The sequence below is a fragment of the Giraffa tippelskirchi genome, chromosome 12 (assembly GCF_054371585.1).
Source record: "Giraffa tippelskirchi isolate mGirTip1 chromosome 12, T2T-mGirTip1v1.2.pri, whole genome shotgun sequence".
Classification (NCBI taxonomy): Eukaryota; Metazoa; Chordata; class Mammalia; order Artiodactyla; family Giraffidae; genus Giraffa; species Giraffa tippelskirchi.
The window spans coordinates 117,531,358-117,559,351 of NC_137286.1; positions in this window are offsets into that span (position 1 = coordinate 117,531,358).

Consider the following 27,994-nt stretch of genomic DNA (forward strand, 5'->3'; position numbering starts at 1 on the left):
ACAGCCCCATATTAAATACAGCTTTAAATGGAAACATTGGGAATAGGCTTTTGGGAAAACTCACATATCAATTGATATAGCTTTCTGTGCCTCAGCACATAAGTGTGAATTTCTGGTTTAGTTGATTTTTCAATCTATTTGATTTGGATGGTAGAGAAAAGGCAACCATTTACTTTCAAGAAGAACAAATATTCATAGCTGCCTTGCTAGACTTTTTCACATAAGTACAATTTTTTTACAAAAGGAAAATTTCAGAGTTTGATAAAATTATTAGATTGATCATGATGTATTTCAATTATATAGAATTAAGTTTTGCTTTCACATAGTAAAAAGTTTTACTAAAGATGCTGTTTGAATTGGAATAAATCATCTTAAACATAATACTAAAACTATCTTGTAAGCTCTGTATGTTATGTTAGCCTTGGGGCATTAAGCTGAGAAAGGGAATTAGTTTGATTTAGATGGCTTAAGCCAAATCCAATTTTTAGATTTGTCTGTAAACACAGGATCATGGACTATTTTTTGAAGACTTCTATGTTTCTACAAAGATGATTATGCCACAATGAAATGACATAAGATAACAAGACAGGGAAAAAATAAATCTCACATGCAAAATTATCTTGGTATTTATTACAGGTTTGAAACTACACAATCCTCTTGCTAACTTTAAATCCTATTTCCAGTTTAATTTGTTACTATATACCTAAAAGTGGGGCATGATATCACAGAAAGAGTGCAGAGCTAGTAGTTTGTTTTTGCCTTTATTCGCTAGAACAGGTGCTCAACCCCTTTGAATTACAGGATCACCCCTCAGAGAATGGACACAATACCTGAGGATATTTTAATGTACTATTTTATGATATGCCCTGAAAATTATTACTATTTATGATAATACCACCTAGAGCCTTTCACTAATACTCAAATGTAAAATAGTGATTCATCATCACAATAAAGGTCCGAGTTGCATGGATCATTGTTGTGTAGTAAGACAGATAACATTTCTCAGTATCTTTGTCCTTCAGACCTTGTCTTGAGTTAATCATGAATCTACTTCATTGGATATTTTAAAGGCAAACATGGTTGACCAAGAATCCAAATAATAAGTCCCGAAAAAAAGGGTACTAGAAAAACACATAAAGCACTATTCTGAAGTTGGTACAGAGCTGGTAGAGTAGTTTCCCTTGAAGCTTTCTACAGGAAAGCCCCAAGACATTTTCATGATTCTGCCTACAAACGTGAACTCTTTTTTTAATAGCCTCTGGCATCAAATCCCAATAGTAGAGGAAAATCCAAAATGTGCATGATTCTATTGTATAAAAGTTAGATCTTGACAAAAAGTAGGTTCAGGTACCTCCGCCATTGTTCTTCCTGGCAGATATCTGCCATGCAGGAGATCCCCCCAAGGGGATGTAGGTGGACAGATTTTGTAAAACTTCTAATAATTCACCAATGGGACTGTTCTTTTAAGGACAGCTACGTGGAAAAGGAAGCTTCAGTTATATTGAAAATGAGAGCAGTAAAGGAGGAGGAAAAGAAGTGTTTTCACTGGGAAATTCAAGAACTATTCTAGTAGGTTGGGGTGTCTTTGGAGAATTCAGGAGTTCAGGGGCTGACTTGAAAATGTTTGAATTATGGGAGAATGTGAGGAGAGGTGATTCCTTACCTTTGCCCATCTCCTGACAATATCACCCAACCAAATAAAAGTTTAAATTTATAAGGTGGTCTACCATGTTGATTTTGCATGAGGATGTTCTTGACCAATACAATACCTAGCCATGTGTAGGATTAGAGAAAAGAAGCTAACATTTGTTTGTTTTTTGATCTGTCATGGTTGGGTGTTGTATACACAGGTAATCTTATTTATTTCTCATGCTGAACTTATGCAGAAAATACTATTAACTCCATTTACAGGGTGGGGGGTCCAGGAGGGGGAACACATGTAAACCCATGGCTGATTCATGTCAATGTATGGCAAAAACTATTGCAATGTTGTGAAGTGATTGGCCCCCAACTAAAATAAATAAATTTATAAAAAAAAAAAAAAAAAGAAAAACCAAGGCTTAGGAAGATACATAATCATTAAGAAGGAGGATTAGAATTTTTCCGGCATGGAACTCCTGCTTTTTGTTGTTGTTATGCTTTGCAATTTTCTGAAGCAGTTGGAATAAACTACATTTAGTATTTGGCAAAGGTGGTGCAATGAATGGCCCAAGGGTCCTGGGAATGTAGCAGGTCCAGAGAAGGTGTGTCCAAGGATGGATGGTTAGGTGGTTAGCTGGATGAAAGAGTATCTTGCTTCAACACACACATTTTATTTTTTATTTTTTGGTAAAAAGTTGTATATTTCCTTTTCTGTCAAAAAAGAACAAGGATTTGGAGTGCTTATCTTCTTTTCAAAGATCAAGGGTGAACTATCTACAGGGAAGGCAAGAGAAAGAAGCCATTTTCCACATCTAGGATTCAATGCATCATCCATCTCAAGCTGAGCAAGACATTTGTGTTTTCTTGCAGTGACACTAATGCCTCAGCAGGTGTAGAGAGCTTCCTCTTCCTCCACTTCTGCTTAGAGAGGAAGAGCTGAAGAAGAGCCCTTCATCATGCTGGGACAGGAATCCCCTGCATAGGATTCTAAAATTTCATCATCATTAGCTGCACTCAGGGTCACCATATTTACAACTCCTGGGGACCAGTTATACTGTGGGCTACGTACATGATGGTGCCTGAAGTTGGGCAGTCTGCAACCTCCATAGCCAAAAATGGTGACTGGCAGTACTGAAGGGCTGAAACTTATTCCTGTATTTGAGGCCTGAGCCATGGTCTAACAGTGGACACCCTTGAATGTCCAGTGTATCGATGGGGGCAGGGGGATAAAACTATCATAAAGATATAGCTTCCAGTCCATGCTGCTGCCTTTACTTGCCCCTTGTCTTATATCATTCCTGCCTCTCAAAAAGAGTGACCCAATCTTTGTCCTCTCCCAAGAATCTATGTGTCACTGCAAAGTTGACTTTTATCTTCTCAACAGAGAAAAGAGAGGTCAGTAATACAAACTCTCACGACTTCCCAATCTCCCATTTTCCATCATCCACAAAGGGCTGTAAACATGAGGAAGAGTCTCATCATCTCCAAAATGAAATCCTGCACCTGTGGGCTTAACTCAATCCCACTTCACCCTCTCAGAACTCATGCCATGGCCTCCAAACTGATCTCTCAAATGCCAGGATTTTCCTCTTCCTATTTATTTTCTACCCTACACTAGAATTACCTTTCTAAAAATGTCTTGTATCATCTTGACTCCAGTACCTAGCATTTCATCAAGACCTTTCACAATTATGGCCATACTTTTGCAGAGGCGTAAAGCAGCAAATTATTATCTGAAGGTTGCATAGTTTCCATCATTTTGAGACTACACTGCATATTATTTCTTTTGAATTCCCAGGGTTAATCTCCAGAATATAGACAACCAACAAATATTTAATAACCAAAATTTATGCCATTCTCCATACTTATCTCCCTAGCCTCAAGTCTTCTTCCTCTCTCTGCCATCAGAGTCCCATTTCTAAGAATATTTCTGTCATGTCCGTACTTATAAACCTTCGATGAAACTTCATTGCATAACTAGGAACCTCTCCATCCTGATTTCCAAAGTGGCCAGATTTTTTTCCTTCATTGTTTATTTCCGTTAAAATATTCCTGTCCATCCTGAGGGCATATATTATGGATTATACTTCAGTAGCTCCCCAAACATTCCAAATTATTTAATTCCTATCTTTATATAAACTATGGTCATATCCTAGATTGCTATTTTCATCCACATCCACCAATTACCATCCTAGTCTTCCTTCAAGGCCCAGTTCAAATCCTACCTCATTTAAAACCTGACCCAGATTCTCCTAAGCAAAATTAAACAACCCAACCCATGCTGTCATAACTCTACATCTATATTTTTACTCCAAAGAGAAATTTATGGCCTAAATTAAAATTATTTATGTTTGTCCCCCAACTAGAATGTAAATTACCTATTTATATAAACCATATCTTATCTGTGTATTCTTCAAAGCACCTAAGATAGTACTGTCAGCATAATAATTTCTCAATAAGTATTTATCGGTTTGAATTAGAATCTGTTTAAATTTGAATGGTTCATGAGCACTTTATTGTAGTTGGTATTAACAACAGCATTGGAAATGCACTGTATATTTACAAGGAGTCTTATCACTTTATTGGTTAGGTTTTAGGCACACACATTGAGAAATGACTCACCCAAATTTTAAACAATACAAGAGAAAAAACAGTGGTTTAACAAATATGCCTGCATGTACATTTTGAGAACTTATTCCTTCATTCACATATTCATTCATTCTTCCAAAAGCGGCACCACTAAGTATGAATAAAAATATTCTTACATTACTGTACTCACAGTATTCCCTCAGCTACAAATTTTTCTGAAGCTCACCTATCGTTAACTCCTACCCAGTTATCTCCTTGGAATATGTGTTCCTTCTCCTGTTGTAATTGTTATTTTTCCATGTCAGTTTGATGCACAAATATCTGAGTACAAATTATTTCGAGATGTGCCTGAGAGAGTATTTTTGGAAGAAGTTAGCATTTGAAAGCATGCTGACCTCCTCAACATAGATGAGTATTATCCAAACTATTTAAGGCCCAAAGAGAATAAAAAGGTGGAAGGAGGGAGAATTCTCTCTTTCTGCCTGACTGTGGAGCTGGGACGTCAGTCTTCCACCCTCATACTGGGACTTAAACCATTGGCTTTTCTGCATCTTTAGATTGTAGACAGCTGATCATGGGACTTCTTATATTCCACAATCATGTGAGTGAATTCTTTATAATAAATCTAGATAGAGAGACAGAGAAATAGTCAGACAGATGGACTGACTCCTGTTGGTTCTGTTTCTCTGGAGAACCCTGTCCACACCCAATTCACCACCGAGGTCTTGGATTTTTGTCAGGGTTCTCAGCTAATTACTTCCTGATCTTCCTGCATTTTTTAATTCTTTCTCTCTTCTGACATTTTAGCTCAGAGCGTTGTGATAGGTATAATTCTAAGACTGTCCCCAAGATTCCCATCCTCTGATGTATATGTTTAATATAATTCCCTCCCATTTAGCATGGAAAGGACCAGTGAATATAATGGGACAGCCACTTTTGTCATTTTATCAGGGTATGTAAGACTCTGCCATAGCAAATTACAGAAGGATTCTCAGACCTACAAGGCCATGTTGTGAATGGACCATGTATCTACAACCTGAGGGTGGCCTCTAAGTGTTGACAGTGATCCCATGCTGACAGCCAGCTAGCCAGCATGAAAACAGGAAACTCAGTCCTACAACCACAAGAAATTAACTTCTGCCAACAAACCTGAATCTGCTGGGAAACAAACTGAACTTCAACTAAGAACTCAGTCTAGCTGACACCTTCCCTTCAGCCTGGTGAGACCCTGAGCAGAGGATGCAGTTATAAACTGTGCTCAGGCTTCTGATCTAAAGAAATAGTGAAACAATAAGCATATGGTGTTTTTTGTGTGTGTGTTGTTTTAAGGTAAAAATTTATATGGTAATTTGTTGCATAACATAGAAAATTATGACAAGAGTGCAAGGAATTAACACTTGTCAGTTTAGCTAGGTACCTGCTACGAGTTAGTTACTGAATTAGGCATTGTATACAAATGATCTCATTTAACCTTCACAACAACTCTCTAAAGTAGGTTTTGTCATCTCCATTCTATGGAGTAAGTAAATAGTATTTCCCAATATATAATAAAGAAATTGAAACTGAGAGAGGCTAAGGAATGCAGAAATGACACATAGCCAGGAAGAGATTAAGCTGAATAAAATATATCTTGTAATGTCAAGGGTAATTTTTGTTGTAATACATTCACTTGAAAATGTTAACAGGTCAGTAATATAAAGTAGCATCAAATAAATTAGACAATCAGCATGAGGGAAATAAACTGGAATAAGGAATGACGTATCACTTCAGGCTGAGGTGTCGGGGGGGAAACCTGATGGAAAAGATGAGATTTCAAATGACCTTTAAAGATGGTGGACTTTTCCAAGTGGAAAGATAAGATGAGTAGAGTAGTCCAGACAGAGAAAATGGCAGATGTGAAGCTCTGAGAATTGAGTTCATGATGCAAATATATGTAGAGAGAAATTATTAGTGGCAAACATTGGGAAATGGACAAGAAGAGTTAGCTCTAAAGAGGTTCATGGCATTATGATGAAAGTAGTGTGGCCTCTGAAACCCTTTGAGTACTGTGTAAGATGAAAATGATATTTTTATATACTATACATTAACATAATGAAGTGACAAAAAAGTGTTGTCTTAGTAGCTAATAAAAAATACATTTCTTTGGCAGGAACAGAAACAAAATGTGTTTTGTAAAAAAAAAATTTAGTTTAATACTTGATAGAGCACGTGTGTCCTAAGTGGCTGATATCAGCTGATACCAAGGATTCAGGAAAGAAGAAGAAGAAAGGATTTATCACCTCATGCCTCTCAGAATGACTGCCATCAAAAAGGACACAAATAACAAATATTGACAAGGATGTGGAGAAAAGAGAACCCTCATATCCTGCTGGTGGACATGGAAATTGGTGCAGTCACAGTTGAAAATAGCATGGAGGTTTCCCAAAAAACTAAAAATAGAACTACCATATGACTAGAGATTCTACTCCTGGGTATATATCTGAAAAGAAAAACACACTAATTTGAAAAGATACATTCACCCCAGTGTTCATAGCAGCATTGTTTACAATAGTCAAGATACAAAAGCAACCTAAGTGTCCATCAACAGATGAATTGATAAAGAAGATGTGGTATATACTCTCCCACAAAAAGAATGAAGTTGTGCCCTTTGCAGCAACATACATAGACTTGGAGGATATTATTCTAATATTATATAAGGCAGAAAAAGCCAAATACTATATGATATCACCCATATGTGGGATATAAAATACAAAACAGACCAGTAAATATAAGAAAAAAGAAGCAATCTCATAGATCCAAAGGACAAACTAGTGATTACCAGTGGGAAAAGGGAAGATGGAGGGGGGAACACAGGGATTGGGGATTAAGAGGTGCAAACTACTCTATATAAAAAAAGCTACAAAGAAATATTGCACAACATGGGAAATATAGCCAATATTTTATAATAACTCTAAATGAAATATAAACTTTAAAAATTGTGTATCACTATATTATACACCAATAACATAAAATATTGTACATTAACTATAATTCTATTTTTTTAATCCAACATTATCTTTGTAAAATATCAGAATAGTAAGGGCAAAAGGAAGACCCTTAAAACTGAGGAAAATTAGGTTACCTGCAAAAATAAAACAATCAGATGGGCTTCAGAATTTAATCAGCAATATTGAGTGTCAGAAGTCAGCATGTTCAGGTCAGGGTATTGAAAATTATCTTAAATTACTAGTTCTATACCAATCAAACCAATAAAGTATGAGTGGAAAGAAAACCAACAAGACAGTCTCAAATATGGTGGACATTCTGCCTGAGACCTGCCAAGTTTTTGTAATCAATAGGTGCCATATATACTCAGCTTGTTGTCACACCAAGAGCCACACAGTTCTTGTGGGCTTCCATTCTGTCCTCCAGGAGATTTTGCTTTGTCAGCTGTCCTCCATGATCCCCTGTGGAGTGGGTGTTGGGTCTATGTCCTTTGTAGGGCCCTCAGCCTTGGAAAGTCACTTTTTCCTTATATAAGTTTAGGGACCTGAGGGTTGTTGTAGAGCAGGGTCTGTCAATCTGGGAATTGTTGACATTGTGGGTTGTATGGTTCTTTGTTGTGGTAGCTATTCTGCGCATTCTAGAGAACATTTAGCAACACTCCTGGCCTGTACCCACTAGATGCCAGCAGCATTCTCCCAGTTGTGACAATCAAAAATGTCTTCCAAATGTCCCCGGGAGGCAAACTTGTTCCTATTTGAGAACCATTGTCTCTGGAGGTTAATAGCTTTTCCCATGAGGCTTACAGTTTCTTTGGCAATAAAATTCTCTCAAAAATATGTAAACTATTGACCTATTTGTTGCCAGTCATGTTCAGACACCAGTAACCATGCAATAAATCCCAAAGTTTATTTCTAGACATAAATTTCAAGCGTGATTTCTTGGCTGCCCTAGAGCCATCATGGTTGAGTGGGAAGGCAAAACTGGAATCCTAATGAATGACAGTGGATCAAAGACTCCTTCAATCTCATATCCTGCAGCTTGTATTCCAGAAAACAGCTGGTTTTCCATTCCTTCATGACATTCAATTTCTGGATTCTGTTTCCTTTCATCTCTGCTTGCAAACCAGCCAATTCTTTTCTAAACTCATGTCATTCTTGTAATACCTTAGTCAATAGTAGCCAACACAGATGTTCACTCTTACTCTTCTCAAACACTTTTTGAGAGTTTTAGCCTCAGTTGGCATATGGTGTCCTCTAAAGTGGTCATAAATAAAAGTTCAGTATAAGTGTTCCAGTATAACTGATCTCCATAGGGTTCCATCCAAGCACTAAACCACATATTTTAGGTTTTGCATTTCTACAGTAGCCTACTTCAAGATATCAATTTCTGCGTTAGTTGGGGTGGATCAAATGCTCTGATGAACAGTTCCCAAATCCCAGTGGCTCAGCACAATATACACTTGTTCCCCGTTCTTATCATAATCCAGTTTGAGCCAGTGTGTGGTATGTATGTCCACTCTGTGGGACATCTGCCTATTTCACTTAGGCACCCAGGATTCGCCATCTTGGGGCTTTCTACTCCCCCAGGTCTTCAGAGTCTTCTAGTCTTTTCTATTCAGTTGATGAACAGAGAGGGATGCACATAGAAGATGTTTATGCACCAGTCCCCAAAATGTGCACATCACTGTTGTCCCTGTTCTACTAGTCACAAATCTGTTATGTTGTTCTTCTAACTATAAAGAGCCTGGAAATGTAATAACTACGTGTCAAAGGGGAGGAGAAGTGGAATATTGGCAAGCACTAGCAGCTCTGACACTAGGGCCAAAGTAAAATAGAAATTCAGAAGGCTCCGAGACAAATATGTTCCCTAACATAGAAATCTAATACAAGGGTACATTAAAAAGGTCTTAATGGATCCAAACTCAACAAATTATTTGATTGGGAGGCTGAAAATTTTATTAATATGTAAGAAAGCATGTATTTCTTTTTTCAACAAGAAAAAATAGTGAAACAATAACATAGGAAAAAATTAATATAGGGAAAAATAGCATAAAAATAAAACTAGGAATTTCAGGAGGGAAAAAATAACTGTACAAAATGGTCATATTCTAAGAAATGAAGCAAATTATAACCTCCCTGATTTTGAGGAGTTGATGGGGTGAAGAAAAAGAAACAAAAACAAAAAAAAGAACAACAAAAAAAGTCTTGGGACTTCCCAGGCAGTCCAGTGGTTAAGAATCCACACTTCTTCTGCATGGGGCCCGAGTTCAATCCCTGGTCAGGGAACTAAGATCCTGCATGCAGAGAAGAATGGTCAAAAAAAAAAAGTCATGAATTTGATAATGAAATATGTCCTTTGTGTGTGTCACAAACTGAGAGATATAGGGATGTACTTACTTTCTTTCTCAATAAGTCCTAAATCTCACTACTTAACAGTGAATAATACTTACACAATAATGTATGGTAAAAAAAATTATTTGCTTTAAAATGTTTCAACACTAAAGAAAAAATACAGAAGATTGGATTATAGTTACAGAATAAAAGCTAAAGATTTTTACATTTCACAATGTAAATGATTATTCTACATATGAATAAAGAAAATCATATGACAAAGGTCCAAGTGTTCTGAATGATGAATATCCTGACACTGGGGCAGAGGAGAAATTACTACACTTAAAGCCAAAAAAGAACAACATGGCTAAACACTGTCATTCCCAATTGTTCTTACTCTACGATGAACATTATTATGTCTAGCAAGGTTTCCCAATGACATTTCCCTTCAGTGTTTTGTTTATCAATAATTATCTGCTATTACCTGAATTTAGAAAATCCAGGACTATTGTGAGAAGTAGGCAATTTCCCACCAATTACAGCTTTGTGTGAAAATGGAGCTAGTGACTGGAAGATAGTAACAGCATTGGATTAGAACTACCTTTGTAAAAGCCTCACTCTGTAGGGCTCCTTCTATCAGTCAGATAATGTAGCGTAGTTATTTGAGGTCTGAGGCTTATCAAAAGAGATGGAATTAATCATACTGGGATGTGTGATATGGCTTGGAGAATGGACATTACTCCACTAAAATGAAAAAGGCAAAATAATTTTCTGTGGGCTTTTGAATCCTAAGGTTACCCTCCTGTTCCCCCTACCGTCCATCTCCAGCTTAAAGCTCAGAGCAATCACCAGATTTTAAAGTGAGGGGGGAGGTAGGGGGAGCCGTCTGCACCTGGAAACCATTTTCTTGATTTGTGCTGGCTGGAGTCCTGGAGATACAACGGCAAGAATGCCTCTCTGGGATTTCTTTGAAATCTAGGCAGGATGATTTGTCTGAAGGGAGGGATTGGGGGATGAAGGGTGGGGAAAAATTCATTCCTGGTTGCCACATTGTTGTTCTGCCATGGAGGAGCTTGGCCTGACTAGGGTTTGAGTCAAAAGGAAGAAATCAGCCAGGCAGTCTCAAGTATGCAGGAATTTGCTGTCCTGAACTTGCCAGTTTTTCAAACATAACTGCGTTTTGTATCCGCCGTAGGGGGTTGCCAGCATGAAGGATCACACAATTCCATGTTGAAGATCTTTCCAATAGCTGTGCAAATTACAATGTGTTTTCATCTGCTTTAGCGCGTTCAGAGGATGTCAAATAATTATCTCTTTGCTTATATTACCTGGAAATGCACAGTAATAAATGCATTTGTGAAGTTTCCTTTGTGGTATCACTAACACATATTTGAAAAAAAATTTTTTTTTTTCTGTGTCTGCAGTCTAGTGAGCTCCAAAACATGAAATGTACTTTGCCCAAGAAGGAGGGCAAAAAATGCAACAGGATGAAGTGATATTCTTAGTTGACATGAACATGTCTGTACAATTTTACACAGTATTCATCATCAAGGAATTTGCACCTTTGTGTTCCTATCCTCATGCATTGCAAAGCTATACAACTAGTTTTTAAAGATACTATCATAAGAACTTTTTCTGGAGTGCCTACTATGTGCTTCCCAAGGAGCACTAGTGGTAAAGAACACGCCTGCCAATGCAGGAGACACAAGAGACTTGGGATCAATCCCTGGGTCGGGAAGATCCCCTGGAGGAGGGCATGGCAATCCACTCCGGTATTCTTTCCTTGAGAATCTCATGGACAGAGGAGTCTAGCGGGCGACAGTCCATAGGGTTACAAAGAGTCATACTCTACTGAAATGACTGAGCACGCATGCATGCACTATGTGCTAGAAACTTGATACACATTTCTAAGCCTCACAATAAGACTGCTCATGACAGGTACTAACATCTGCAATTTAAAAAGGAGAAGACATGCTAGGAGAAGCCAACTGATTCTTTGAAGATATGTAGCTAGTAGGACTTCCCAGATGGCTCAGCCTTAAAGAATTCGCCTGCAATGCAGGAGAATGCATGAGATGTGGGTTCCAAACCTGGGTCAGGAAGATCCCCTGGAGGAGGAAATGGCAACCTACTACAGTATTCTTGCCTGAAAAGTCCCATGGACAGAGGAGCCTGGCGGGCTGCGGTCCAAAGTGTCACAAAGAGTCAGACACGACTGAGCACATGTAGCCAGGAAGTGGCTACTCCCAGATTTGCACTCAGGCATGAAGACAGCAGCACTCAGTCTCTTTAGAGAAGCCTTTTTGTTATACATCATTTTACAAATATCTTCATTACAGCAAATTCTGACCATTTGTTTTGTTCTCATACAAAAGAGGCCACCTAGTCTGGTATTTAGGAGACTTGGGTTTGAGTTTGACTCCACCCCTGTGACTTGCTGACCTTAGGCAAGACCCTTAATTGACCAAGACATCAAATTTCTCCATCTGCAAAATGTATATAATTAAACATGCGTATGCTACAATGCCACTATTTGAATGAAAATTTAGTAAGAATTCAACAACTCTACAAGTGAAGCCGTACTTCTATAAACTTAGAAAAATTATGCCCAGAGAAAGATAAATTTTAAGTATAAATTAAGTCTTTTTGATCATCTCTTCCAATATTTTCCAACATGTACAGACCTCTACATACTTTATCTACTTTTGTTCTCTTAAAATTTCATAGATATTTGCTAATTAGCCAAAACCCCAAATCCCCTTTTTTCTGACACAATCACCAGCAGTTCTATTCATTAATTCTTTCTTTCTTTTTTTTCTCACTTGCATTCTTTTATTCATCCCGTCATTGTTCAATTTAGAATATATATTGAGAACCCACTATGGGCTAACCTAGTGCCAGTATCTGGAAATATAGGTACAAAAGACCCAGTTTTGATCCTCAAGAAGTTTGCCTTCGAGGGGGAAGAGAAGAAAGCAATGGTTTATATCCAGGATCATATAACTGTTGATGGGCTCTGAACAATGAGCTGTGTCAGTACTAAACACTGACTGGTGGGCTCTGAAGAGCTTGTATCTAAAATGTGATTTGATGGATGAGTGGAAGTAAATCAGGCAAATAAGGTGAAGGAGAGGCAGAGGGCATCACAAAAGGGGAGAATGGTATGTGCAAAGGCACAGCACCATTAAAATGCAGGATGCAATTTACATGCAAGTCATTCAGGCTGTCACAAGCACAGGGCACAGAGGCAAGTGACAGGAAGTCTGAGAAGCTCACGCTCCAGGGAACTCAAATGATCACACAAGATCACACAAGAATTCAGTTGGTGGTGTGTGCATGCTCAGTCACTTCAGTCGTTTTCAACTCTTGCAACCCTATGGACTATAGCCCACCAGGCTCCTCTCTCCATGGGATTATCCAAGCAAGAATACTAGAGACGGATGCCATTTCCTCCTCCAGGGGATTTTCCAAACCCAAGGATTGAACGTGTGTCTAGTGTGTCTCCTGCTTTGCAGGCAGATTCTTAACCCACTGAGAAAGCTTCAAAGCCCTCAGATGATGGTAAAAGTCCACAGATGACACTTCTGTGCTCAAAAGTAAATATGCTGTGAAGAGGAAAGGAGAGTGACCATTAATTAGGAAAATATACAAGTGGTTGGTTTTTCTGAGAATTCCAATGAGGGGCCACTCTAATTTGATGACTTGGATTACAGCATATCCATTGACTGTACCGTCAGCTGGAGAGGAGTGAAATATCAACACCCTTACAAAATGAGACCTGTGGAGTTTAGCAAAAAGGAAATTAACGGTCGAAAATACTGAATGTAGTGGGTTTCACACATATTGACTTACAGTGTGAGAGTTAAATTTTTTCTACCAAATGGACAATACAGTAGATTTGGCTAGGTAACAGGAAGGAACTTTGATAGAAGTTGATGCAATTTTTATGAGATAAACACTTCTGAGTTGAATGATGTTACCATGCTTTACCTACTAAGTACTGCAGAAGATGGGCAAAGGAGAAGTAGTGATAAGAAATTGCCTTTCTCAAAATACTTATATTTTAGTGTGCCTGCCTAGCTGAAATGTGATTTTTCAAAGCTTGGGTACATAGAACTTCATACAGAAGGTACATGAAGCCTTGCTTTACTCAGAGTGAATGTCACTAAAATAAAATCTGTTCTGTACATGTATTGCAGTTAAAAGGACTAATTCTTCTGAATGAATTTAACTTCATGCAGCCATGAAATTAAAAGATGCTTGCTCCTTGGAAGGAAAGGTATGACAAATTGAAACAGCATATTAAAAAGCAGAGACATCGCTTTGCCAACAAAGGTCCATATAGTCAAAGCTATGGTTTTTCCAGCAGTCATGTATGGATGTGAGAACTGGAGCATAAAGAAGGCTGAGCACCAAAGAATTGATGCTTTTGAACTGTGGTGCTGGAAAAGACTCTGGAGAGTCCCTTGGACAGCAAGGGGATCAAACCAGTCAAACCTAAAGGAAATCAACCCTGAATATTCATTGGAAGGACAGATGCTTAAGCTGAAGCTCCAGTACTTTGGCCACCTGAAGGGAAGGGCCAATTCATTGGAAAAGACTGACGCTGGGAAAAATTGAAGATAGGAGGAGAAGGGGATGACAGAGGATGAGATGGTTGGATGGCATCACCTATTCAATGGACATGAATTTGAGCAAACTCCAGGAGATTGTTAGGGACAGGGCAGCTTGACATGCTGCAGTTCATGGGTCACAAAAGAGTCAGACACAACTTAGCGACTGAACAACAACAACTCCTGAAACACTCCCTATGGAGCAAGGTCCCCATTCTAAACATAAGCTTGCTCACTTAGAATTCAGACATACTTATAAGTCTATTGACTTCCCTTCCATTAGATTTTTTGTGCAGAGAAATGGGTAGTGCTTGAGAAAGAACTAATCCAAAGGAGGCAGATAAGCTGTTGAATATCATTCACAGTCTACATGGGCTAGGAGAAAAGTAGAAGGTTACTTCTCATTCAGATAGTCTTGCACTCCAGACCTCCAGGATTCCTGACAGAGACTGGGTTTGAAGAGAGAGTTTACTGTCACTAAAAGTAGAATCTGAAAGAACTGTTTTCGTAAGCATCATCTTGAGGCTTTGGAAACACAAGGTGGCTTTGAGTTGGTACTTGATACCAAGTATCTGACATTTAGAATGTCTACCATGTGTCAGGTACTGCTCTAAGTATATTTAAACTACTGTTACTAAATCTTCTCACAACCTCATGAGATAGGTATTGTTTTATTTACAATGTTTAAAGTAAATTGCATCATAGAGAGGTTAAGAAGCTTTGTCCAAGATATGCAGTAAGTAGGTAGAAATGTTGGGATTTGAACCCAGTCACTCAGCCTCCAAAGCCCATGCTATTAAAATGGTGCAACTTAAAGGTAGTAGGAAAAAGGGTCCTTTGATGTGACAACTTTCTAGGGTCCCAGGGCATGGTCATCATTAACAACATTTGCAGTTTTGTACATCAGATAGGCTTTGGCACAATGAAGGGGCTTGTACTGAAGAATCTGAGGGAGCATGACTTCAACAGCCAATAACTTGGGCTAGTGGAGGCAACATTGGGAGGGGAGAGTGGGAGGACTGGGAAATCCCAGAGCTCATCACCAAGCCATGGGAGCTGAAGAAGGAGAGAAGGAAAATTAAGCGAGTCATGTAGCAACTAGAATGGTATTCTGAGACCACCCCCACCCTTCCTCTACCCATTCAGGTGTTGGAAAGAGAGCCAAGGGAGGGGAAGTCTCCTTAAGGAGAAGGGGCAAGATTTAGGCAAATACTCTTCATGAAAGTGGGATGACTCAGTTTCAGGTGTGGCCTGAGAAACACAGGACACATATGTAACTATTATCTGTAATTAATGGTTGTATTTGTTGCTTAGTTGCTATGTCATGTCTGACTCTTTTGCAACCCCATGGACTATAGCCCACCAGGATCCTGTCTATGGGATTTTCCAGGCAAGGATACTGAAGTGGGTTGCCATTTTCTTCTCTAGGGGATTTTCTGACTCAGGAATTGAACCTGTGTCTCCTGCACTGGCAGGCAGGTTCTTTACCACTGAGCCACCTGGGAAGCCTGTCATTAATGGTAGCATTGGAAAAGACTGACAGGGTCTCACATAACTCATTTCAACTGTGTCACAGTGGAAAGCAGTACAGTGACGTTGTGAGAGCATCTAGCATACTCTTGCCAGTGAAACTAGCAAAGGATTATATTTTAATAAATTTGATCCAACCACTATCCAATTTGGTCAGAAGATCTCATAGGTCCCTGACGTCTCTATATCTGAGTTTCTTTATTGGTAAATGGTGATACAGTAGTTATTCTCTAATTTATAAAGATTAATGTTAAGACAAGAATCTCAGAATAACAGAACACTGAACATTCCAGATAAAGATTTAAAACTATATATGAAATTTTATTTTTAACTATGGATATATTGAGTATATCTTTCTTTCAGCATTATTTTGCAATTCTAGTGTGGCTGAGAAGGCCATATGCCAAACCAACATTTCCATTGTAAGTGGTGATTTAAATGTTATATACAAATGAGGGAGATGATTCCATTTCAGCTAAATGGAATGTAATGGTGCATAATGCTGTTCCACTGCCCTAATAAAGCAAACCAAGCTTGGCAAATCATCCCAGAAATAATAGTAGAATTTAAAGATAAAATTCTAAATTTTTCAAAAGAAAATAATCTAAATCCATCCAAAGCGTTATTTTTCATAAAGCAAAACCATGCAGAAAACAAAATGATGACACGTAGTATCTGTGAAATCATACATTTACAAATCCAGTTGCCTAGGAGAGAAGAAATAACTGGAAAAAGTTTTAAGAACTCTCTTCATTCAGAATTCAAAGACAGATACCCTATAAAGTCCTGCTTGTCCATGTTTTTGGGTATCAGAGACTTTATATCTTGCATCAGTCTTTTTTCTTAAATTGAAGCATAGTTGATTTACAATGTTGTGTTAATTTCTGCTGTATACCAGAGGGATTCAGTTATACATATATGCACATTCTTTTTTATATTCTTTTCTGTTATGGTTTATCACAGGATATTGAATATAATTCCCTGTGCTATACAGTAGGACCTTGTTGTTTATCCAGTAAATATATAATAGTTTGCATCTACTAACACCAAACTCTCTCTCCATCTCTCCCCCACCTCCTTTCCCCTTGGCAACCACAAGTTTGCTCTGTCTGTCTGTGAGCCTGTTTCTCTAAAACCATCCTCTTACTGACATCTTTCTACAGGTTAAAAAATTTCTCAGCTTGGTGTTGCTAACTTCCTATATGCAGTGATTATATTGTAATCATAATCAAACCTTCTTTTTCCTCAGTCCCCCATTATGAAGCTTATGTCTGTCTTGCGTTATAACTTACTATGCCGAGATGTAAAGTATATCTCCATGTGTCAACAGCAGCATCATAAATATTATGGGACACTAATGAAAGAGATGGCCAGTTCCCCATTGCACTGGCTTAGAGGAGGATGCCTCAAAGAGAAATACATCAGTGCCTAACAGCTGATTTATAATACTTAACATAAAATATAGACTATGTCAGACATATAGCTGCAGATTCTCCTAATCCACTGATAAACTGATACAGATAACAAAAAAAAAATAACCAGTATATTAACATCAGACTATGCCCACCCTGTTCCCTGTGTTCCCTGACTCCTCAAGGTGCAAAGACAATCTCTGACACCAGAAAGCCATATCTGCAGGTTGAGTAATGTCCCCGACCATCTGGCTCCTGGAAGGTATAATGTCAGTAAACTTTTAACAAGTGCCTGGTGGTGGAGATGGCTCCAAAGCAGTCAAAATGACACTGGCTATGGCCATTTCCTCGGAACACCCATTTGTCATTCTAACAACAGACTCCTCACTCAGGAAACCATGATCAGTTAGATAATGCTGAGTCCTGTGGATCAACAGATACATGATTTGAGCTATGGTGGTTCCCTCTGGACCCTTTATTGAATATTTATTCCATATTCACCCCCCATCTCATACACATCACAGCCAAAACAGTCTTTCACGGCCTGGCATTTCATGGTAAGAGAGTCTCTTTGGGAACCTAAAGAAAAGGCTCAGCGGGGAATTTTAGCCCCAGGCTGCTTTATAAAATAAATACTTCAACAAAACCATTTGCATAATGAAACTGTATCATCCATAAGAGATTTAGGAAATTGTATCAAATGAAGCTAAACTACAGTTTAAGGAGATGTTTTAGAGGGTGGATAAGTGAATCTTCTTAATCCACATAGTTTTATGTTCTGTTTTGTTTCTTTCAGGGAGAAATCTCTTCACTCATTTTTAGAATGGAAAATGCTCATTGGAAAACAACAGCTGTTTGCTTTTGTGTACGTACCAATAGTACCAATTTTCATGATTTATCTGAGGCAGCTTTTAAAATTCCTAGTGTCTTTTTATACTTGAACCTTTGTAGTTCATATATTTGGTAAATAGGTCAATAGACAATTAGTGTCTCAGGGACATCCGCTAGTACAAAACACAAGAAGCATCCAGGAATCACCCTGAACTTTTCCCCTTAAAACTGATTGCTCTTATTTGAAGCATAGATTCATGTTGTCACATACTCATTGATGCCCTACCAGGAAAAGACAGCCCTGTGCTCAGAAACTCTACTACACATTTGCTTGCATTTGTGCTATGTTCCAGAATCTTTGAGATATTGTTCCATTTGTTTCTTTTTGGAGACTAACAAATAGAATGTTTTGACAGAATTCAAGAAATGCAGTCAGAAATTTGCATTCTGAATTTTCTGCAAACCAAAATGTAATGTCCTCTGGGCTCTCTGGATCATATTCTTAGTTTTTTTAACATGGTCTTTTGATAAACAGGAAATTTCTTGTGGGGTTGGAAAACCCAGATTAAAATCAAAGAATAATAGAGCTCTAAATCTTAATGAATAACATAATGAAGGCTCTTATGTCCAATAAACATTTTAATTAATTGCCTTTATTCTTGTTTCCTAAGAAGCTCTGGTATTTCCAGATTCCTAAGTGGTTTTGGACCATGCTTTCCCAACAGCATAGCTATCATCATCAGACGTTTGTTGAGTACTATTGCATGCAAGGCACCAGAATTACTTGAGTTCTGAAACTAGTCAAGGACCATTTTATGGAACTGAATAACCATATCTAATTTGTATGTATATCTCCTCTCTCTTCTCCCAAGATGACCTACCTGCTTTTGACTACTGGAAAGACTTAGAGAGTCTTTAATTCTGGCTTTCTGGCTAACAGATGATGAAGGGAAATAGACCTAAAAGAAAATCACAGATTCCATATTATTAACTGCATGTTGGTACTATAGCCATCAATTTCAGTGGGCCAAGCCTGGAAAGAATTTGGGGCTAGTGTCAGATATGAAGAAGAGGAAGAAATACAACCTTTCCTGATCTTTTTCAGTAGTCTTAGTACTATAATTCATTCAAAGATATTCCTAATATTACTCTGAGCTCCCTATACACATACTAGAGGTGGACTTTAGATCTGGAACTATTTCGTGGTTGTACAGTCAGTACAGTTTGGGTTATGCTGTTATAAAAATGTAAACAAAGAAGCTCAGTGACTTTATACAACAAAAGATTTATTTCTTGCCCAGGGGAATTCTAATGCGGGTCATTGTCTTTCCAAGGAAACTGCCCTCCATGAAGTGACTCAGCAGTCCAGGCTATCTTGATCTGTGAAACTGTCATATCAACATGCACTTGAAAACACAGTTATAGTTAATAACTGTTATTTATTTATCAAACTCCCCCAGAGTTTGAGGCAACTCATTGTGCAATAAAAGGGGAAAATATTAGAGCAAGATAAAGAGAAAATAGAACTTCTACCACTGATTTTAAAGTTTCATAAGTAATGATATTGAATTGACAGTGTCTTTATTTTTTAAATACTTATAGGAACTCATTAGGGAGCAGAGCAGTGTAATAGAAAGGAGAGTAGGTTTTTGAATCCCAGCTCACCTCTGTAGGAGAAGAGAAATGGGAAGAGCCTCCTACCAGTTCACAAATGCTCTGATCCAGAACTAACAATGCTCTTACAACCCTTTAGTCAGATATAGCCCCCACATGACCTAACTGAAAATGTCCATGAAATGTGGGGCAATACATGGGTATGTGGTGAACAGTGAGTATCTCTGCATGGTGACCAAAAGCATAGGCTACTGGTATGGGATGATGCTGAAAGGTGGCCATCAACATTAACCTCACTTTAAAGATGGAGAACAATGAAGATAGAGAGGTAAGTGATTTCCCTAAAGTGGCAAAGTGGTTAAGTCAGGGATTTTGTTGCTGTTGTTTAGTCGCTTAGACTTGTTTCACTCTTTTGCGACTCCATGGACTATAGCCCACCAGGGTCCTCTGTCCAAGGAATTTTCTGGGCAAGAGTACTGAAGTGGGTTGCCATCTCCTTCTCCAGGGGATCTTCCTGACCCAGGGATTGAACACGAGTCTCTGCATCTCCTGCATCTCATGTGGATTTGTAACCATTTAGAACCAAGGAAGTCCAAGTTAGGGATTAAAGCCAACTAGTCTGACTTAGTGGGGCTTCCCTGTTGGCTCAAATTGTAAAGAATCTGCCTGCAATGCGGGAGACCTGGGTTCAATCCCTGGGTCAGAAATATCCCCTCCATAAGGGAATGACAACCCACTTCAGTATTCTTGCCTGGAGAATCCCATGGACAGAGGAACCTGGCAGGCTACAGACCATGAGGTTGCAAAGCCTCGAACACAACTGAGTGACTAACGCTTTCACCCTTCACTTTCACCTTTCAATCTTACTTAGAGCTCACAGTCCTAACCATGAGTGTGTGTCATTTACACAGGGTCACTGTTCATTCTCTTTGGCTTTTAGCAAATCATTTTTCTTCATTTTCCTATTTGCAGCTGGGAGTAGGAATATCTATCCATAGAACTGTACTGATAACAAATAAAGATATATGTTGTGCAAATAGAATTTTTACCATTCTCAAATTGCCACTAGATGCCAAGGACATTGTATTTTTTATCTACTATAATCCCCATATATCCCAACAATATTGAGGAGGAAGATGATGGTGGTGGTGGTGGTGATGGTGACAATAACAATGAGAATAGTATCTGACATGTACTGAAGACTTAATATCATACTCTATATTAACCACCTAACAAAAACTGTTCCCTTGAATCCTCATGATAATACTATGCTCAATATTATACTCTACTTAATAGGAAAAGAAAATGATGTTCAGAGGTTTTAAATCATTTTACCCTGGCCAACCAAGTGACAGAGCTGGGGTTCAAAACCCTACCCCCATTTCTAGATCTCTCCCTATCAAATGAGTTATTAAAAGAAGTATTTCAAAAAATGAAAACACTATGTCAACCTCAATATAATTACTTATTAAACTTTAAAAAAAAAAATCTATGTGGAAGCCCTGTTTTCTCTTTATCATTCTAACATCTTCCCCTCTTAATACAAAATGTATTTTCCCCATCTCTGGTCTTTTTGATAAATAAATGACCAGAGTAGAAGTTTCATGAAGATTGTGATTGGATTTTTGACTTAGTTGACATGTCACATATTTGTAGGAGTTTAATAAATATAATCAGACTTAAATTTAAATTCTGAGTGGAAATAATAGCATTATGCCATTACACACAGTTACAGCTGTAAGTTTTTGTTTCTTCCTTTTCTGAGTTTGCTCTTCTCATCATTATGTCATTCGGTACCAAATCTAATTAGTATACATGGATCTCAGTGCTCAGTTGCTTCAGTCCGTCAGATTCTTTGAAACCCAGGGACTGTAGCCTGCCAGGCTCCTCTGTCCATGGGATTCTCCAGGCAAGAATGCTGGACTGGGTGGGTTGCCATACACTCCTCCAGGAGATTTGCCCAGCCCAGGGAGCAAACCTGCATCTCCTGTGACTCCTGCATTGGCAGGCAGGTTCTTTGTCATTGGCACTAGGTGAGAAGCCCAAGTGTATCTGTTTTATTGAGAAATCTGGCCCTCTACAAACCTCATATTGCTTTCTAATAAATACATGCTCTTTAAACGGCTATCTTTAGTCATTTTCTACTTCCCTGTATCTAGAAAAATAATAGTTTTTTTAATAGGTGATGATCCTGCTTACCACCAAGTTACGACTGAGTGTATAGTTCAGATCAGCAAAAACAGAAAGAGTCACAGAAAGTATGCTTTACAGACCATTCCTGTGATTTACGACAATGTCTGTGAGGGTTGGCTTTTATTTTATTTTCATTTTGAGACATTAAGTAGACTATGGGCCAGATGAAGTCTTCCTTTATTGTGATATCTATGGTCTTAAATCGTAAGATGGGAAAAAAAAAATTAGACAAATACCACAACCTAGAACTCACTTAATTCCTCAATCTCAGGGACTGTGTCTCATTTTTGCCAAATCCCTGCTCTATCTAAGGAGACTGTGAGCTCAAAAGATGTCTGCTAAATATTTGTTGAATCCTCTAAGGGCAAAAATAAAAGAGCTAACAGTTCCATACTATAAAGCAAACATTCACTCTTTCTCTCTCTCCCTCAGGTACCTTTCTCTTTAATGTTTTCTCACTAGCATGTCAGGCCCCAGGGACGTACCCTCATCTAAGCATGAGCCTCAACACTGTAACTATTTTGTTCAACTTCAATTTAAAAGTTTTGGTCCCAAGTCCTTCCTACTCTGTTCCTGGATCTATTCAATCAAAAAAAACAACAACAATCTTTTCCTCCTATTGTGGGAAATCCTGTTGTATCTGCTCTCTTCTCCCTACGGTGAGTACATTTCTCCTCCTCTTCTTCTGGCCTCAGGTGTATCTTGCCTTTGGGAATGAAAAGCACTGTTTCCCAAGCTCGCATCTGTATCTTCACCCTTTCAGCTTAGACATGTCTTTTTCAAGTCTTTGTTTCTGCTTTGTTTCTCACAAATGCGATATACTGTGTAGAAAATCGAGACTTCTGCAGAAGAAATTCAGTGGACATAGAGTAGAGAAAATGAGGAAAGGCCAATGTGAAAACCATTATTCTTAAAAATTCCAGATTCTGAAATGACCATAAACACATGCTGGTGAAAGTAAAGGTGTGCTTTCATTCCAATATTCATCTAATTCCATCCTGGCTACAAACCAGTCTGTGTAAGTCAGTTGCTTTCTTTTAACTTTGTCTCCTCTCAGTTTGGGCTTCCCTGGTGGCTCAGTGGTAAAGAATACACCTGCCAATGAAGGAGATGTAAGTTTGATCCTGAGTCGGGAAGATCTCCTAGAAAAAGAAATGGCACCCCATTCCAGGATTCTTTGGAGAAGGACAAGGCAACCCACTCCAGTATTCTTGCCTGGAGAATCTTATGGACAGAGGAGCCTGGCAGGTTACAATCCATGGGATTGCAAATGGTCAGACACATCTGACCATTATCAAGGACAAGGCAACCCACTCCAGTATTCTTGCCTAGGAAATCCCACGGACAGAGGAGCCTGGTAGGCTCCAGTCCATGGAGTCGCAAAAGAGTTGGACATGACTTAGGGAATAAATAACAACAACAGCTCCTCAGTTTATGCCTACAGAGGTTACACATCATCGGAATCCTTTATAATAGGCCTCACATTCTTGGTATTTGGCATTTATTTATGCAAAACACTTTGCATTGCAGTACGATAAAAATACAGTTACGTATTCACTAACTCTCTATATTCAACAAACCACTATGAAAATTTTCCTTATACTTACTACATGCAGAACTTTATGCAGCAACATACAACATTAGAAGAGTCTATGATTCTGATTTTATTACTCTTAGAACAAAATAATTCATTTTTATCTTTCTCTTTTTAATTATAGTTTATCTAGGATTTTTTTGCTCTTCCCTTTTCCATGCCCTTTTTTATATTTCTTCACTGGACACACTCCATGTCTGGTATTGTATTTGTGGGCAAGGAATAACTCTTGTTTACAATTCTCTCTGAAACTGTTCACAAAGATGCTGAACATGCACTCATTTTAATCTTCATTGATTGATTCATTCAACAGATACATGTTGACCATTAGCCCTCTGACCATTTCTGTTCTTTATTGTGCCCATCTTTTCATGAAATGTTCCCTTGGTATCTCTAATTTTCTTGAAGAGATCTCTATTTTTCCCATTCTATTATTTTCCTCTAATTCTTTGCACTGATCACTGAGGAAGGCTTTCCTATCTCTATTTGCTATCCTTTGGAACTCTGCATTCAGATGGGTATATATTTCCTTTTCTCCTTTCCCTTTAGCTTCTCTTCTTTTCTCAGCTCTTTGTAAGCCCTCCTCAACCAACCATTTTGCCTTTTTGCACTTCTTCTTGAGGATAGTCTTGATCACTGTTTCCTGTACAGTATCAAGAACCTCCATCCATAGTTTTTCAGGCACTCTGTCTATCAGATCTAATTCCTTGAATCTCTTCATCACTTCCACTTCATAATCGTCAGGGATTTGATTTAGGTTACACCTGAATGGTCTAGTGGTTTTCTGTGCTTTCTTCAATTTAAGTCTGAATTTTGCAATAAGGTGTTCATGATCTGAGCCACAGTCAGCTCCTGGTCTTGTTTTTGCTGACTGGATAGAGCTTCTCCATCTTTGGCTGCAAAGAATATAATTGATCTGATTTCGGTATTGACCATCTGGTGATATCCACGTATAGAGTCTTCTCTTGTGTTGTTGGAAGAGGGTGTTTGCTATGACCAGTGCGTTTTCTTGACAAACTCTGTTAGCCTTTGCCCTGCTTCATTTTGCACTCCAAGGTCAAACTTGCCTGTTACTCCAGGTATCTCTTGACTTTCTACTTTTGCATTCCAGTCCCCTATGATGAAATGCATGCACACACACTAAGTCGCTTCATTCGTGTCCGACTCTGTGCGACCCTAGGGACAGCAGCCCACCAGGCTCCGCCATCCACAGGATTCTCTAGGCAAGAATACTGGAGTGGGTTGCCAGTTCCTTCTCCATAATAGTATATTAGTTAATAATAATAAAAAGTCACTCAGTTGTGCCCAACTCTTTGTGACCCCACGGACTGCAGCCTACCACTCTCCTTAGTCCATGGAATTTTCCAGGCAAAAGCACTGGAGTGGGTTGCCTTTCCCTTCTCCACTATGATGAAAAGGACATATTTTTTGGATATTAGTCTGTGAACTTCTAGGTCTTCAAGCTGGATTTAGAAAAGGCAGAGGAACCAGAGATCAAATTGCCAACATCCGTTGGATCATAGAAGAAGCAAGAGAATTCCAGCAAAACATCTATTCTGCTTTATTGATTACGTCAAAGCCTTTGACTGTGTAGATCACAACAAGCTGTGGAAAATTCTTAAAGAGATGGGAATACCAGGCCACCTGACCTGTCTCCTGAGAAATCTGTATGCAGGTAAAGAAGCAACAGTTAGAACTGGACATGGAACAATGGACTGGTTCCAAATGTCAAGGCTGTATATTGTCACCCTGCTTATTTAACTTATATGAAGAGTACATTATGCAAAATGCCAGGCTGGATGAAGCACAAGCTGGAATCAAGATTGCCAGGAGAAATATCAATAACCTCAGACATGCAGATGATACCACCCTTATGGCAGAAAGTGAAGAGGAACTAACGAGCCTCTTGATGAAAGTGAAAGAGGAGAGTGAAAAAGATGGCTTAAAACTCAACATTCAAAAAACTAAGATCAGGGCATCCAGTCCCATCACTTCACGGCAAATAGATGGGGAAACAATGGAAACAGTGAGAGACTTTATTTTCTTGGGCTCCAAAAGCACTGAAGATGGTGACTGCAGCCATGAAATTAAAAGACACTTGCTCCTTGGAAGAAAAGCTATGACAAACATAGACAGCTTATTAAAAAGCAGAGACATTACTTTGCCAACAAAAGTCTGTCTAGTCAAAGCTATGGTTTTTTCCAGTAGTCATGTATGGATGTGAGAGTTGGACTATAAAGAAAGCTGAGTGCCAAAGAATTGATGCTTTTGAAATGTGGCTGGAGAAGACTCTTTAGAGTCCCTTGGACTGCAAGGAAATCCAACCAGTCTATCCTAAAGGAAATCAAGCCTGAATATTCATTGGAAGGACTGATGCTGAAGCTCAAACTCCAATACTTTGGCCACCTGATGAGAAGAACTTACTCTTTGGAAAAGACTCTGATGCTGGGAAAGATTGAAGACAGGAGGAGAAGGGCGCAACAAAGATTGAGATGGTTGGATGGCATTACTGACTTGATGGACATGAGTTTGAGCAAGCTCTGGGAGTTGGTGATGGACAGGGAAGCCTGGCATGCTGCAGTCCATGGGGTCACAAAGAGTTGGACATGACTGAACAGCTGAACTGAACTGAACTGAATTAGCCCTCTACCAGGCTCCAGTGTTAGACACAAGGAACAAAACAGCCCCTGCCTTTGGGAATTTAGTAAGGAGAGAAGTACAATAAACACACACATACACATATATATTTTTTTCACACACATAAATATATATATAATATATACACAGATTATATATATATATATAATGTGTGTATATATATAATGTAAATGTATATATATAAATATACATATAAAATATATATGTATTTATATATAAAATATGTATAATGCATTTATATATAAAATAATATAATGTATTTATATATATAATATATAATGTAGATGTATATATATAAAATGTAGAGATAGATACATTATATACATATAAAAAAATATATATATATATAAAATGTAGACATGAGTTACAGAGGAAAATAATGTTGGAAAAGTGAATCAGGAATGCAAAGAATGAAGAAAAATTTATACAGTCATCAGGTAGTCAATTAGGAAGCCAATCAATAGCTACAGTAGTAATCATACCTAACTTTCACAAATTCATATTGAAATGAGAAGACCTGAAGATAAGAAAGGTGAAAACACTTTATTTTGCTTGCATATGGAAAGTACAAGGCTATATATATTTCTAGATTTCCCTAGAAATTCATAATCAACATTTTAAAAAGATCCCATGATCCATGTTTTCTATCTTCCTGTCTATCCATCCATCCATTCATCCACTCACCCATCCATTCATTCATTGACCCACTCATCCATCCCTTCATCCATCACCCTATACATCCATTCATCCTCCCACCCATTCTCCTACCCACCCATCCATTCTTCTACCCACCCATCTATCTTAGCCAGCCATTGACAATATGAGCCAGGAGAGTCATGGTCAAAGCTGAATTCAGAGGTCCATGAGGTAGAAGAAACATATTTCCTGGACATTTTCAGAAGGTCTTTCATTATTTAATTAATCGGTTATTTAAATTTTTTGAGTCTGTTATATGCCAGTCACTATTCTAGAATCTGGAGATATGAGATTGCTAGGTCCTGGCCCTCAAAGAGCTTATATAGAATTCTAAACTTTCAGAAAAGGCAATACATTTCCTATAGTGCAATCTCACTGTTTGCCTGGGTAAATGCTCTAAGACAGTAGGTGCTTAGAATTAAAATCCATGTAACTGATTTTTTTTAACTTTAATAATATGCTTTATTTAACTAAATATATCCAAAAATTATCATTCTGATATGTAATCAAGATAAAATTCATTTTCCATACTAAGTCTTAAAAATTGCTTATGTATTTCATACTTATGACACATTTCAATTCAGATTAGCCTTAATTCAAGTGTTCAACTGTCGTCTGTGGCTATTGGCTACCATATTGAACACGCAGCTATAGAAAATACTGGGCTGGCCTAAAGTTCATAACACCTTATGGAAAAACCTAAACAAACTTTTTGATCAACCCAATACACACACTAGCCTAACTCTTTTGTCCCAGATCTCTCTTATCCATTGTTTAGGAATGCTCTCTTCCTCTCTGGTGGGCAACTTCACTAATCATTCTCCATTTTCTGTGTGACACCTAGCCTTTACATATAAAGCGATATCTTCTCTGTTACAGCCTTGACACCTTAACAATGAGACTCTTACCTGTGTTTACTCAGATTACCTTATATGTAAGTTATTACTAGCCTAATCTGGCCTCTAGAACTTCGCTATTGGCTGAATCCCAGGATATCAATTAACCTGGTTTGGTCACAAGTGACAGAGTTCTCTAACAGTGATTTAAAACATTCTGGCATTTGGTTTTTACTTATGATGAAGTCTGTACCTAGGCAATCCCAAAGATGGCTTGGTGATCAAGGCCTGAGTATCTCTTCATTCTTTGCATGCTGTCCACCTCTGCCATTCTCCTTATTTTGGCTTTGGTACTCTTGTTTGGGCTTCCCAGGTGGCTAAAGTGGTAAAACATCTGCCCATCAATGCAGGAGCTACAGAAGATTCAGGTTCAATCCCTGGGTCAGGAAGACCCCCTGGAGGAGGGCATGGC